At 51.2% G+C, this 16,519-nt stretch overlaps 1 pseudogene; it reads right to left on the reverse strand.

Annotated features, from left to right (window-relative positions):
• Nucleotides 1-120: 120 nt before the first annotated feature.
• LOC120647745 lies at nucleotides 121-1,742 on the reverse strand (annotated as a pseudogene).
• Between the last annotated feature and the right edge of the window lie 14,777 nt (nucleotides 1,743-16,519).

Below are 16,519 nucleotides of genomic sequence, written 5' to 3' on the forward strand. Positions count from 1 at the left end.
AATTAGTTATTTTTTCAACTGCATTTAATGCTCTATGCATGTGTCAAAAAATTCGATGTGACGAATACTGTAGAAATTTTTTTGAACTAAACAGGGCCTATATGCGACATTTTGGTCATAGTCAGCGCATGGTGATTGGTGAATTATTCATAGGGCACTCTTATTCATAGCGCTGACCTCTTGACAGGGAATACGTGAGGCTGGTGCAGAAGGGTCATATCGGTTGATTGGCGCAGAAGCTTGCTCATCTCCTCTGTCATCCTATCCATGGCAGGGCCAGGCAGGCACATTGGTACCACGATGCCGTCCTCCCCGCTGGCGTTATTGGAGGCTAAGAGGAAGCTCGCCAGCCAGGGTAAGGACGGGACGCAGACGGCATTTGCCGGACCCCCATACACCGCCTTGCCCCATCCGAAGTCGAGGTCGCCAAACCTGGCCTTGGTTTGGTCCGCCACGGAATACATGCCCGCGGTGAAGTGCGAGCTTTGCCCCCTGCGCAGCGCGATGAGGTCGGCCTCTGACCGCATGTACTCCATGTCCACCTGGTTTTTCGCCTTGTTCACCAGCTCGACGGCGTGGCTCAGGGAGTACCTGCAGAGCTCCCCGGCCGTCGATGTGGCGACGGGGAGCGCGAATGCGTTTCCGTAGTAGCCGACGGGGATGCCGACCGCGACGGCGTCGCGGCCGCGGGCGTTGACGACCACCGTCAGCGTCATCACCTCGCCGGGGTCCGGTGCCAGCGCCGCCGTGCGGAACTTCCAAATCCAGCCCGAGATGGTGTCGAACTTGGTGGCGCGCTTTTGAAGGTGCGGCGGGAGCTGGGTTCGAAGAGCGGCGATCTCTCGCGGCCCGAAGAAGAAGGAGCGGAGCCGGAGCGCAGCGTTGTCATCTAAAAGAAGCATGGCACTGCTGCTGGCCTTGGCAGTGTCAATGTCGGTGTCAGTGTCACTGCCTAGCCTCACCTCGTCCAGCTTGCCGTGCACCAGCGCTGTATGTTGCTGCTGGTTGCGCCCCTCCAGCAGCTCCCTTTTCCACACCGGCAGCACGGACGAAGTCGGCGCACCCCGCGCAAGCTCTGCCACGGCGCCAAGGAACTGCGACAGCCCAGGTGCGTCAGCCATGGTGTGGTTCAGCCGGACCGCAAGGATGAATCCTCCACAAATGAGTCGCGTCACCTGCACACACCAGACGTATAATGAATTTCACAAATTCTATTCGTATTGCTTATACCTACTAACTAAAGACGGGTTCAATAGTGTTGAAGAAAATTAAAGACGAGCATTCAGAGGTTAATTACCTGGAAGAGCAGGAGCGGAGTGTTGAGGATGGCGGAAGAGCCGGGGACGTCAAAGATGAGCTCCTCGAGGCACGGAAGGGCGGTAGCACCGGATCACCAAAGTGTTCGAGGCCAACATCAACGTCGGCCTCGACGAACAAAACCCCCTCACCGGTGCAGTCGATGGCGAGCTTGCATCCATCATGCTCTCGGAGCCGTCCAGCGAACGGGTAGTAGGGCACAAGGGCTTTGGCGAGAGCTTCCCGTATAACCCGGGTCCTTGCGAGCCATGGACTCGTTCCTCCGGTAGAACAGGATGACAGGGATTTGGACCCTCAGGCTGTCCTGCTCATCGAAATCCGAGAGACGCTTGAGCTCACGAGGTGTAGGGGCCGCCGGCGCCGCCACCACCGCGCGCCGGTCGCCTACGCACCATGAACTTGGGCGCCACTGAGGAGCATGCCATTCCTGCGGTTGCTAATGCGAAAGGAGAGATGATCGATGATTGTGGGTGCGTGTGTGTGTTTGTGTGTTTACCTGCGGCTGCAAGGTTGTTATGTAGAGTAACGAGTTGATTTGACAAATTGATCAGTTTGCAAGTAGAAGTCAATTGGTTAACCATAATTGATTTGATCAATTGGAGAAGTCCAGAAAACACGCGTGACGCATAGTACTAGTTAGGCACATCTCACAATGCAAGTTAACGTGTATTTGCTTAGCTTGCTACACTAATTTTAGGCTGTTAGACTAATCTCAATGCAAATTTTATAGAGGTTTCATGCGCATAAGTGACAAGTCAGCATTTTGTGATGTCATGCTAAGATAATTGTGACAAAAGAGAGGGAAGGAGATGAAACTGCGTATTACATTATTTCTAAGACTATGAAACTCGTTAAAACTTGCACCATAGGCTATGCAGTTTTATTTATTAATGCAATTGTGTCTAATCACATGCCTCATGATTAAATGCTATGACAAGTCTATCGAATCGTTGAGATCTTGTGTCATCTGTGAACTCAATATACTTAGTAGATGCCATGGCAATATATATAAAATTGTACAATGAAATTCTACACTGGGAATAGCCTTATGCATATGTAAGGAAGAGTAGCAACGAATTCAATCTGCAAAAAGAAAAAAAAAGGCAGCATTGGTTTGATAAGTTGGTGATGTCCATTAAATAGCGCAGCACTGCGCGGGTCACATTTAATATTAGGTATATCGCTCAACACAGGTCAAAACTGCCACAGTAGCTAAGCCCATATTCCGTGTGGTATATTCCATATTTTTACTTCGTCGTCACGTCTCTTTATCATGGAGCAATCAGTTGGCGGGTCAACCCATCCTATTATGGCATGGCTCAAGGTCAACCCAAACGCATGCATATCCGAGCAAATACTTCATCTATCTATTATCTTGCTATCGTAGTGGTAGCATCGCTGGAGGCACTCCCCAGAGGTCCTGGGTTCGATCCCCCTCGGGGGCGAATTTCAGCTCTGGGGTTAAAAAAACTCCGTCGCTTGTCCCACGTCCAAAGCACTGTGGAGCCCGGCCTAACTCACAAGATGACGGGCCCCCGTGTACGGGTGGGACAGGGGTTCGGGGGTTTTCTTGACCTGCTGTGAGAAGGTCATTCTACCTCTCAAACAATGCTGTGGGGGCGGTCTCACCCCCCGCAGGTCAAGTTTTTTTTTATTTAGCCAACAAACGGAACCTCTACGTTCGCTCTCAAAGCCTAAAAATTCTCACGTTAATCAGAGAAAATAAAAGAATTTTAAATTACACACCACTGCCATTGTGATAAAATTAGTCAAAAATGCCCCTTATCGAGAAAATAAGAGAAATTTAAATTATCCACCACTGCCATTATAATAAAGTTAGTCAAAAATACCTCTTATCTTATTAGCCACGCTAACCGCAACCAATATACGTAACGTGCGGCACATGAATACGTTAATCATAGATCTAAACATAATCTATATGAGAAAAACAGATTGACGTCATCATCATGTTTTCATAAATGAGACAAATTTATCTTTTTAAAAATCTAAACAGAACTCATACGAGGAGAACAAGTTGACTTCATAAAAGCAATTTGTAGAACTCGCCACCGAGTTCCACAGCGTGTCTCACCTCTGTACAAATGTAACCTTATATAATATTTAGCCGCGCAAATACGCGGTAGCCCACCTAGTTAGTAAATAATGCATGATCGATTATTTTTCTCGAAAGGAATACATTACGTGGTGCTCGTACACACACGTACCCACCATACGAGTATGTGCAACCTTATCCTGATAGCGCTTCAGAAACAAGTCAGCACATGTGCCTCATTATCAACTCCGCTTAATTTCTCAAACCATTAAAAAAAATATGAGCATACATGTCTAGTTAAGTACTCGAATAAAAGTATACCATAATCCAACTACTCAGAAGTGTGGTTTTGACCGAACATTTGATCCACTTTATAACCATGGCCATGTGCATGAGTAGAGAAGCAAGGTTCGAATTTGGGGATGTAATCCGCAGGAACCGTGTAATGAATACATTTAAAGAGAAAGTGTTGATCAACATTCCCCGAATGTGCTTGTCTGACCCGAACAGAAAAATCTGTCTACATCGCACTGGCGCCATCTCAGTACGGATGGAAAATGTTCAATACAGGAAGGGGGTTCTTCTGCACGGGCATAAGGTAGTGGTTCAGTCATTTTCGTCATCATCAGCTTTATTCAATAAACATGATGGCAGATAATTCTGTGAAAAATTAGTGCACGTAATCTGCAGGAACCGTGTAACATGGCATGGAAACATTTCAACTCTTATCTCAATGTTTGACTAATTGTTTGTGATATTATTTCATACGGTTTTCTTTTCTTTTAGAGTAACTCCAGCAGGATTTCTATTTGGGTTACTTAATCCATATTTTAGTTATGTTGCTCAAATTTCTATCACCAACAGGGCCCCTACTTGAGTGATTAAAATGAGAGAGCGACTAAACCTCTCACATCCCTCTCAATTTGGTCACCCTCTACTTAGACTACCAAAAGTAGGACCCACCATTTTTTTTCTTTTCTCTTCTTTTTCCTCTCTCTCTAGCCGGCTGAGCCCACCGCCGCCATGGCCTCGAGCCCTCCGCCGCTCAGCCCCTGCGCCCACCGCAGCCGCTTGGCCACCGCCATGGCAGCCCCGCCCCGCACTTGCCACTCCCACTCCTAATCTGGAGCATCTCGAATATGCCATCTCCGAGACCATGGACGAGCTCCTCCGGTCGGCCGCGACAAAGCAGCGTCGGACGCCGCCGCCGCCGCCATCCTGGGCCCGTCCCTGCGCGCACGCCGCGGCCCCGCGCCTGCCGCCATCAGCTTGGGCCCGCCTCCACCGCGCGCACGCCACCGCCCGCGCCTGCCGCCGCCACCTCGGGCCAACCCCTGCGCGCACGCCCCGCGGTGGTCGATTTGGTGAAGAAGATGCTCGGTCGATGGGTAGAAGAAGTTGTTTGGTGAAGAGATATTCAGGTCAATGACAAGAAGGGCCCACGTGCTAGGAAAAAATATAGAAGTCTATTTAGTTGGTGCTGCTGGAGTAGAGACTATATTTTGGGTGACTAAACTTGAAAAGTGGGTGACTAAAATGAGTTTTAGTCACTCAAATTTAGTCACTCCACTGGAGTTGCTCTTATACTCTTCTATCTACTTTATCCTCTTTTCCAAGGTGCCCATGCAAATCAAAACTCAAATTCTTTAATCCTTGATCAACACTTTCATATAACACAAATTTGATAGCATTGAATTGATATTTGAAAACACTTTCATATGATGTAAATTTCATATTCATGAATATTGTATATATAAGATATCAGCGGTCAAAGTTTGGAATTGGAATCTGCACTAGGTCAAATTGTATCTTGTTCATCAATTGGTTTGGTTTGTTGTGTTTTCCTCAATTTATTTCAAGATCTAATGTCTAATGGGTTGCTCGTGATATGTTTGTTGATACCAAGCCTGTTGTGGGGTTCTAGGGGTACCCACAGCCGGGTGGCGGAACGCACCCGCCTATTCCCAGTGAGGGAGTACTCGGGGAAGTACTAGGCGATGGGGCTGGATCTACGCTGAGAAAGGGACTCAAGAACACACGATTTAGAGTGGTTCGGGCCGCCAGAGCGTAATACCCTACGTCCACTGGGAGATGTATTGTTCTTGGTGGTGTGTATGAACCTATCCTCTGCTGGCCTTGGCTCTTGCCCCGCCTCCCGTTTTCTAGCGGCGCCCCCCCTTTTATAGATCAAGGGGGAGCGGATACATAGGACGTTGGTGCCCCAACAGGTGGGCCCAACGTGACTGTGGCTACAGTGGTAGCGAATCTTTCCTCCGATATGCACACTGCTGCTCTTCTGACTCAGGGGGGTCTTTTCTTGTCCCGTCAGCTAGGCGCCCGTTGGAGTAGCGTAGCTTGCGGCGTGGCCTGCTGAGGCTATTATGTAGCGTCATAATGGGCGAAGCCGAGCCGTCGTATCCATCTGCCACGGCAGGCTGGCAGATGCGGTATGGGCGGCGCCAGCGGCTTCACTGCCTTGGTAATACGCGATCAATAGTGTCCCCTGGTCAATGAAACGCCTCAGCTTCTGTCATATCAATGCAGACGTCCACCAACCGCAATAAATGCAATGGTGGGTGAACGTTGGTATGGAAACCCAAACGGCCATGTCTTGCAGACACGTGGCGGCCCCGGACCACCCCGACGCGGGGCATCAATCTCTTCCCTTAGTGAGGGGTCCGGCTACTATACAGGGGGTCCGGGACCCCATGAGGGGTCCGGGACCCTGCGGGGGTCCGGTCTCCTTGGGAGGTCCGGAGCCCCGGCAGCTGGCGCACGAATTCCTGCCTCTTCCGGGACACGTGGTGTCTCCGGACCTTTCCCAACTATGGAACGGTCCGGGCCGCTGCTGGGAGAACAGGACTCCGGACCGCAGGGGTCCGGCTGTTTGGATGTAGTTAAGGATAACTACAAGATCCTTGCCTAGACACAGCAAGAGGGGGTACCCCAGTCCTGGGGTACCGACAGTGGCCCCCGGGCCCTCCTCGGGTGAGGTACGAACCCGCAGGTGGGGCCACCATCGTGATGTGTTCCTACGCAAGTTGATTGCGTTGGTGTGCTCATGGAGAGAGCGGGCATCCCGGACCCCTGAGGCCGGTATGCCTGTTGCCAGGTTCAGGTACTAGAGTGCTCTCCATTGGGCGACGAAGGTGTAGGCTTAGGGTACGGAACCAAGCTAAGCGGCTACACAGACTTCGGGTCGCTCAGGGAGTAAGCACCACTTCCCGGACCCGGCTCTTGTCGACCGTGGCGAGCGGTCTCCGCCGGAGCGGGCCACCGGAGTGGACCTGGAGCGACCGTGGCGAGCGGTCTCCGCCGGAGCGGGCCACCGGAGTGGACTTGGAGCGACCGTGGCGAGCGGTCTCCGTCGGAGCGGGCCACCGGAGTGGACTTGGAGCGACCGTGGCGAGCGGTCTCCGCCGGAGCGGGCCACCGGAGTGGACTTGGAGCGACCGTGGCGAGCGGTCTCCGCCGGAGCGGGCCACCGGAGTGGACTTGGAGCGACCGTGGCGAGCGGTCTCCGCCGGAGCGGGCCACCGGAGTGGACTTGGAGCGACCGTTGCTGACAATCCGATGAAGCATGTTACCGGACCTCATAGTAAGGTGCAAAGAAACCAAGCCTTATACTAGAAGAGAGCCCGGGACCTCTAAAGACAGCAGTCTTGGATACTAGAGTACTTGTAACAGGGTAGTGAAGTACGTAAACTTAGGGTACATTACCAGGCTAAGCCACGCGGAGCTTCTCTACCCCAGGATACAAATACCATTTCCCCAGAGCAGGTCCTTAGGGGTCCGGACTGCCTTCCAGCTAGAAGGGGTGTCTTCTCCTGACCACAAGCCAGCAACTCAACTTGGACTGCTAGCAACAAAGGTAAACTCCGTTCAAGAGGAAAGAAAAGTTAAACCAAGGCGAATAAATGTAACCCAGGGCGGAGCCTAGGTAAAACTGAGAAAGAAAATCTCCTTTATTATTGTGGTTGTCACGGTATACATCAGAGGTCGGGATTACGAGGTCGGACCTCCACCGCTCCGGACCATTTTTTGCCTGTTTGTGTGATAGGGCCAGAGGTCGGGTTTACAAGGTCGGACCTTGACCACTCTAGACACACACGTAGGCGCCACGTTATTACAAAGGAGGAATTCTCTTAGTCTTTTTTTTTTGGAGTAACCTACGGCTGCATGCTATACAGCGTGTTCTTCGGAGGTGAAGGCGCCCTGGACGTGCCTGAACTGCATCATCCAGCATCACCTCGGGAGCTCGGGGGACCCCTCCTTGCCTAAGAGCTGTCACATGCTTACATGGCATGAGACAAATTCTTTGGCTTTGAATGGAAGAGGCCCCCTCCCCCTGCCGTCGCCGTTGCCGATGGAAACCAGAGCGCTTGCGCAGCAGATGGACCGGTGCGACGCGTGGAGAAGTGCGGTCGTTCGCCGGCTTGTCCTTGGTGCTGTCTGTAACAGCACCAAGAACCTCAGGCGGTGCCGGACACGACGACACGGCCAACTTCCTCCGGGATGGCCGTCGGCTCCAGGCTCCATGTTGAGAGGAAGCCTTGAGCCGACACCATGCCACCGCAGGGGAAGCGTGGCCGTTGCTTGAGAGAAAACCTTGAGTCGACGTAGGGGCAGCAGCGCCCAGCGGCGCCTCCGCTGTGCGCCGCTACGCCGGCTCCGAGGTGTCGCAGTGGCGACGCACAGCAGGCGTCGCTGTCGTGCGCTGCCGCACCGAGGGAGTTGCTGCGCCGGTGCCAAGACAGGTGGAGTGAGTGTGGCCCTGCCTTCCTTCATCTTCAGGTTCGTCGTTGCAGAGGATGAACACGGCCCCAGAAGCCTGAAGATCCAGTCAGCGCCTGTTCCTCCCCACGGACGGCGCCAAAATGTTGTGGGGTTCTAGGGGTACCCACAGCCGGGTGGCGGAACGCACCCGCCTATTCCCAGTGAGGGAGTACTCGGGGAAGTACTAGGCGATGGGGCTGGATCTACGCTGAGAAAGGGACTCAAGAACACACGATTTAGAGTGGTTCGGGCCGCCGGAGCGTAATACCCTACGTCCACTGGGAGATGTATTGTTCTTGGTGGTGTGTATGAACCTATCCTCTGCCGGCCTTGGCTCTTGCCCCGCCTCCCGTTTTCTAGCGGCGCCCCCCCTTTTATAGATCAAGGGGGAGCGGATACATAGGACGTTGGTGCCCCGACAGGTGGGCCTAACGTGACTGTGGCTACAGTGGTAGCGAATCTTTCCTCCGATATGCACACTGCTGCTCTTCTGACTCAGGGGGGTCTTTTCTTGTCCCGTCAGCTAGGCGCCCGTTGGAGTAGCGTAGCTTGCGGCGTGGCCTGCTGAGGCTATTATGTAGCGTCATAATGGGCGAAGCCGAGCCGTCGTATCCATCTGCCACGGCAGGCTGGCAGATGCGGTATGGGCGGCGCCAGCGGCTTCACTGCCTTGGTAATACGCGATCAATAGTGTCCCCTGGTCAATGAAACGCCTCAGCTTCTGTCATATCAATGCAGACGTCCACCAACCGCAATAAATGCAATGGTGGGTGAACGTTGGTATGGAAACCCAAACGGCCATGTCTTGCAGACACGTGGCGGCCCCGGACCACCCCGACGCGGGGCATCAATCTCTTCCCTTAGTGAGGGATCCGGTTACTATACAGGGGTCCGGTCTCCTTGGGAGGTCCGGAGCCCCGGCAGCTGACGCACGAGTTCCTACCTCTTCCGGGACACGTGGTGTCTCCGGACCTTTCCCAACTATGGAACGGTCCGGGCCGCTGCTGGGAGAACAGGACTCCGGACCGCAGGGGTCCGGCTGTTTGGATGTAGTTAAGGATAACTACAAGATCCTTGCCTAGACACAGCAAGAGGGGGTACCCCAGTCCTGGGGTACCGACAAAGCCGTTTATAATAACTTTATCAATCTTAGATTTGTAAGACTACTCTTTCAAGGTACTTCAAGGAGGGTGTGCATGCGCATTTATAGGGAGTTGGTCAGGATTCTTGTGCATGGTCTAAATTATTCTCTGAAAGGTAATCATCAAGCTTGTGGAGAGCGAGATGTCCATAGTAGCTTTATTGATCTCAAGTTCTACTCATGTGCTCACAGTGCTCATACGTGATTTCTTTTCTAAAAAAGGGCAATTTACCTTCTTTTTTGAAGAAAACGATTGAAACGACACGGATCATGAGAAAAAACAAAAACTATGTTTGGGCCCATCCCAGGCTTGCTCACCTTGATGTGTACCGACGCTTCCAACGGGCCGGTCCATTCGCAAGAAGACCATGGAAACTTTTTTATTATATATTTTTATTTTATAATTTTACAGAAATATATTTAAGATCATAAAAATTGCAGAAATAGATCTCTGCTGCTTGTTGAAATGTCTATAGCTATTTAAATTGGTGATAGGAAAAAACCGACAACATATCTGGTACGGCGGAGCAAGAAACAGCCGTTTAAGTGGGCACACATACCGCCGCTTGAAACGATAGTGTTTGAAACGGCTATAGCCAATCAAACGGCGGTAAGACCTTCGAAGCTGCAAGAAAAATATTGTGCGGTGGTGGGTGGGGTTACTGCCGTTTGAAATGGCTATAGCTGTTTTCAAACGGTGGTAAATCACCAAATTTTCAAAACTCTCCCAAACGTCATAGTTGAATATTTATAGCCAACTGTGCCATCCGAACGAATGATGCTTCATGAAATGAAGTGCCGAAGTAGTAGATGATTTTGCAATTTGATGATTAAGTCTTAATTAGTATAGTGAATAAACCTGAAGTTTTTGTTAATAATATTATATGATAGGATAATATCATAACGTAGTTATTTTATAAGTTTTTATCATTTTGACCCAACACGGCTAGCTCTTGTGCCATGAAAATAATAGATTTGTTTGTTGATTGGTGGTAATTGTTATAGTTTGCACTAACTATTTTGAGAAACTAGAGAAAATCATAACAAGTACATTAGCCATCCGCGACTTCAAAATGCCTTAAAATTACATGTGTAACACTCTAGATTTTTCTAGAATGTTAATGCGTGCAAAAATCCGAGAATTCAAAGAGTTTTGTTTGATTTGTGTGAGCCATATGATAGATAGCCACAATTTATTTGGAGTTCATTGAGCGTGGTTTGTATTGAATCCTAATTCAAATACAAACTAGTAATTAACATCTAACTTCCGGCTTTAACGCTCTAACCAAGCAGCACACACGTCTCTCTCTCTCTCTCTCTCTCTCTCTCTCTCTCTCTCTCTCTCTCTCTCTCTCTCTCTCTCTCTCTCTCTCCCCTCACGTCTCTCTCTTACTTCTCTCTCCCTTCTCACGTCTCTCTCTTACTTCTCTCTCCCTTCTCACGTGACTGGTCCAACTCTTTCTGTTCTCATCAGCATAGCCTAGCATGCATGTTGTTGTTCACGTGAAGCTACATAATCACGCGCATGCACAAAAAAAGATGAGAGACACTCGTACCACTGTTTTTGAGAGCATAGTTAATAATAGTGTTTGGCTATATAAGTGAAGTGATAAGAGCCAAGTCATACAATAGTTCCCTCATGTTTGTCTCTAAATTTTTTTATTATTATGTGGTACCATATTTTATTTTATTTATTTTTTTCACAAACACTTTTATTTGGACCCACAAATGCTTATACTTTCGTGCCAAGCTTGGTGCTAGACAAGAGCCAAGCTCTCTTCTCTCTGCTCTACATTAGCAAAAATACTGAGGGCTTGTTTAGTTTCCAAAAAAAAATCTACAGTACCACATCGAATCTTCGGACACATGCATGGAGCATTAAATGTAGTTGAAAAAAATAACTCATTACACAGTTTAATTGTAAATGACGAGACGAATCTTTTAAACCTAATTAGTCCATAATTAGATATTAATTACCAAATAACAACAAAAGTGGTACAGTACCAAAAACCAAATATTTTCGCGAACTAAACAGGCCCTAACTGCTTGACTATAAGCCCATTATTGTACTTGCTCTAACCGGCGGTAGCATCTAGGCTTGTGAATTTTTTTTCTTACCGTGTGTTGAAATGGCTATAGGCTTTTCAACCGGCAGTTGAGGTATATTTCTGTAAAATCTTCAAAATAAATATATCTTAAAAATCGTAAAATAAAAAAATAAAAAAATCAAGATCGTGCCCTCCAAAAGATATTTGCCCGTGGTTTTGTACTTTTGTCCACTCCAGGCCCAGGCCCAGTGTCAAAAGAAAAAAAGAAGACTTATCAGGCCCTGGTGGCCCAGGCCCATGCGCCCATCTCTTTGGCGTGGGGCTCGCCAGTCATCTATGATGATGGGTCCCACTCAAAAAAAAATCTATGATGATGGGTGAAGGGGGTCCAGCACTTCCTTCTGTTGCTCCCGCCATGTTGCAAACTCCAAATGCATTGCAAGCGGAGGCACAGGAAGCATGTTCGTAACAAATTGGCACCGATCATCAACGAGTCTTGGATTACACTGATGAAAACACATGCAACGAACACCTAGCTAGCTAGTTTAACCATGATCGTAACAGAGAGTAACAGGAAGCATGTTCTTTCTCACAAAAATATATACGGTTGTTTCTTTTTACAATATATTTGACATGTATGACTACTTGATTAGATTTATAAATTAATATTAATCTACGTCGGTTCCTACAAACAGAACTGACTAACATGTCGAGGCAAAGCAATGAACAGAGCCGCTTCTCAAGAAATATACTCCGTATGTAGTTGGTAGTTATAGCGCCTCTGTTCTCTTGCATCGTGGATCTTTATGTACTCAAAACTCTATGGCTCCAAACCTGCCTTTTGTGTTGTTGGTTTCAAGTCTCAACAATGTAAGTAGAGGTCCTGCGCGTGCAAATTGAGCTGCATCGTTTTGCCATTATGGGCAAGGCCCAAACTTCATTACTTCCAGCCACTAAATCACTTGGTTCTTGTTCGTCTAGCTCCGATCCCACACGGTTCACCTCCGTAACTAGCTAGGCAAGGGGCATGGCACCGAGGGCTACAATCACCCGACTAGACCACCATGGAAACTACTCCTTTCGTTCCAAAATATAAGTTGTTTTTGGCTTTTATAAATTCTACCAGTATTCACTATATATCTAGATATGATATATAGCAGTGGCGGAGGACTCAGTGTGGCAAGATATGGCGGCCGCCATACCTTGATATTTTCGAGTCCTCTACCCAGGTGTTTGAGTCTGCTGTCCGACAGCTGCCATCGGGGCTCTGACTCTGACTCTCCGAGCGCGAGGAAGACAACGCAGGGAGGATGCTTCGTGCGAACCGTTACTTTGCTAGCATTGGGCTAACTTCGTGGGCTTTTTTCGGACAATTCTGCTTGCTCAATGGGCCCATCTGCACAGCCCACGTCACAACGACCCAATGTCCCAGAAACGTGAGTGATTCTGATCGAGGACGAAGTGACCATGTGCGAGGTGGCGCGATTGGGAGTCCGAGGCCATGGGCGAGGATGGATGAGCAGGCCACACAAACTGCCGAGACGAGCAAAAAAGGTCACGTCACGGACTCAAGTGGCCGGCGATCGTATGCATAATTAACGGAGAAGGTAACTAGTAGTAGCAGGAATGTAAGTGCAAGGCAATGAGAGGTGCATACTGCATGCTCGATGCACATACTGCTTTCAATTCAAATTTTACTTTATCATCAATGCAACTTCGCCATACCTCAAATTTTTTCCGTCCTCCGCCACTGATATATAGTAAAATCTATAAACCAAGAAAAGTCAAAACGTGTAACACCAACACCATATAGAACAAATACAACAAAGCAAACTACTAGCATCTCACACCAAAATACTAGAAGAACCACTACAGCGTATGCAGCTTACTCCGCCGCGCGTAATTAACTTGGATTCGTGTGTTCAATTAAGTTAAGCTGCATGCTAATCAGTATTCACGAGCCCGCACATATACACGCTTGAAGAGACGGCCGGCCGTTCGGTCGCCAAAAGAGCAGCTGCGACTGCGAAGCTGCTGGTTGTCTAGCTTGCCTTATTGTATTTCCCTTTTTCAATTATATTATTTTAGCGTGTGTGTTTTTTTTTGTCTAGTTCTAGTTGCTGGCCTTTTGATTGAACAGGTCCAAATTAAATAAACTAACTTCGTATTGGCCACGACAGCAGAGCTGCTAGCAGCAGGTTCTGCGCGTCTCAGATCTGCCGAGACAAGCTCGATCGCCTCGATGGAACCATCCAAAAATGATGAAGCCAGTGCTAGACCCGGAGACAAATTAACTAATTAACCAAAAAACATTGTGCACGGCGACGAGGAAGCGGAGATGACGCCGCCAGTGTGTGTCAAGTAGTGTCTGCAGGGCCCAGAGCGGAAGAACAGGAGAAAATGGCATTATATATATTGGCAGATCGATTACATTAATCTTTTGATCATGGGCGCATCCTTAGTTTACTTGGGGGGTCGGGGGGGGGGATAAAATATAAAAATGATTGATCGATTGATAGGCCCGTTTCTTCGTTGGTCGAGCAGATTACCTACAAGAAGGACTGAACAGATAGAACCTAATCCGTGATGTGTCATGATGTGGTTCAGGTAAAGGGTAAGGCGTTACTTAACTATATACAAGCGTGCGTTCGCTTCAAAAAAATATGTACAGGATGTATGATTGTGAAACTACTCGTGTCGCGTGACAAACAAAACTGATCGGACGAATGGCCGGCCGTCGTCTTCGTTCTCGGTCTAAGCGTGTACGCGCGTGGGTCCTACCCCTCGTTGGATTCGGTGCAAGAACACTCTTCAGCGTTGGCATGATGCGAGTGTGAGGCTCAGACTCTGATCGATCGATCTAACCACCTGCTCTCTGAAAGCAGGTGCTCATTGGATCGGGAAAGGAGTGAGACGATGCTTCTTATTAGCTTGCATTATTGTTCGACGATCTCGACCGGCCTACTATACTATACGACGGCTGCAGGTGCTTCGCGCCTTCGCCACCCTCCTCCATGGTTCGGTCGCTGCCTCGCTGGATCGGATCGGAGTAGCACCACCCAGTACTGCCGCCGAATTCCACCCAACCCACCAACAGCCCTGACGAGAAGAGACAACACCAACACCGCTATCTACCATCACCGCATCAGCAGGGAGCTGAAAGCCAACTAGTATGATCTCGCAGGGGTTGTGCGACGGGCAGCGCACGGCGGCGTTCGATTTGTATGGCAGAACGCACGGGGACAATTGTGGCCGCCGGGAGAGCCAAGACTTGCACGCATCCGTCACTGTTGTGCCACAGTGCCGGATCCATCTGGTGGATGCGACGCCGCCGCAGGCGGCCGACCAGACCCCTGCCGCCGGCGCGGCCGTCTCCGTCGAGGTTCCTACCTAACCAACCGTCCGCATATGTGGCGACTGACCTTGCTTACCTTACCACGCCGGCGACGGCGACTGACCTAAACAGCCGGCCGGACCTCACCTCCCCCGGCCGGCCGGAACAGCAGCTAGCTAGCGCCTCTCACCGCCGGCCGTGGGGGCCCCGCCCCAACCGCTCGCCCTGACCCGATTTCCCTCTCAGTCTCAACCTCCCCAGGGTGCGCAGTAGCAGAAGGAACCGCGCCGCGCCACCGACCGACGTCGCGTCGCGTCCTGCTGCGTCCGTGCCCGTTCTCCGGAACTAGATCCTCTGCAGTCGGACCTCTTGACTTTACTCTGGGGAGCCAGCGGCTAGGAGAGCCGCATGCGAGCGCTAGCAGGAGCATGTAAGATCACGGGTCTACGGCTGATATCGCGTGACTGCAAAGTCTCTTTTTTACCTCTAAAGGACCGATGCAAATTATGCTCGGTCCACTCAGGAATTCCTCCCTCATTAAGGAGCTGCGTCGTTGCACCCATGAAATCGTCCCTAGAAAACTGCCTATATGAAAATCGATGATCCAGATCGAAGCCTGGAAGGCTTCAACGCCATCCAACGATCCATGTTTTAAGGATCATCTGCGTTGCATTGAAGCCTGGTGCGATGCGTTGAAGCCTGCCCGCGTTCCGCGGTCGTGCGTCCCTGGTTCGAATCACCCTCCCCTCTCTTCCTCCCCCTCTCTTCTCTTTTTTCGCCCAGATCTCCTGCGTTGCTCCTCTGCCCTCCTCGCTCGTCCACCCAGATCTCCCCCTTCCTCCTCGCTCGTCCGCGTCAGCCGCCACCGCGCGCTCCGGCATACAAGAGGCAGGCGCCGCCGCTCGCCCGTGCCGAACGGCGCAGAGGCTGAAGCGGCCGACCTCGAGTAGGCGCCAGCGCCGCGCTGAACGCGTGGAGGGGCAACAGTCACGGGAGCCATCGCCAAGCGCTTGGCCCAGAGGGAGAGGGGGAGGAGGCCGCAGGCCGCTGCACGGGCGGTCCGCCGGCGGATCTTGGGGCGGTAGGCCTGGGGCCAGCGAGCCGCGGCCAGATCTCAGGGTGGCCCATCTCGGGCGCCGCCGCCGAACGTTTGGCCGGCAAAGGGAGGAGCGAGGAGGTGGAGGCCACCGGGCGCTGCACGGGCGGTCCGCCGGCGGCGGAACAAACGCCTAGGCCGCCGGCGCTCGGTCCCCATCGCGCTTGCGCCGCCCTCGCCCTCTCCATAGCTCTCGTGCCGGCCTCGCCCTTCCTATCGCGCTCGCGCCGCCCTCGCCCTCCTCCGCCGAGGCGCCAACCCACGCACCTCGTGCTCCACCCCTACCACTCGTTCTTGTATTATGCTTTGGCCCAGAGGGGGAGGGGGAGGAGGAGGCCGCAGGCCACTGCACGGGCAGTCCGCCGGCGGATCTTGGGGCGGTAGGCCTGGGGCCAGCGAGCCGCGGCCAGATCTCGGGGCGGCCCATCTCGGGCGCCGCCGCCGAACACTTGGCCTGCAGAGGGAGGAGGGAGGAGGTGGAGGCCGCCGGGCGTTGCACGGGTGGTCCGCCGGCGGCGGAACAAACGCCTAGGCCGCCGGCGCTTGGTCCCCATCGCGCTCGTGCCGCCCTCGCCCTCCCCGTCGCGCTCGCGCCGCCCTCGCCCTCCTCCGCCTAGGCGCCAACCCACGCTCCTCGTGCTCCACCCCTACCTCTCGTTCTTGTATTATGCTTTGATGTCATTTTCCCTAATCCATATCCCTACCTCTTGATCTGGTATGCTTTGATGCTATTTCTCCTGATCTCTAATCTTGC

Source organism: Panicum virgatum, chromosome 9K, assembly GCF_016808335.1.
Source record: "Panicum virgatum strain AP13 chromosome 9K, P.virgatum_v5, whole genome shotgun sequence".
In the NCBI taxonomy this organism is placed as follows: domain Eukaryota; kingdom Viridiplantae; phylum Streptophyta; class Magnoliopsida; order Poales; family Poaceae; genus Panicum; species Panicum virgatum.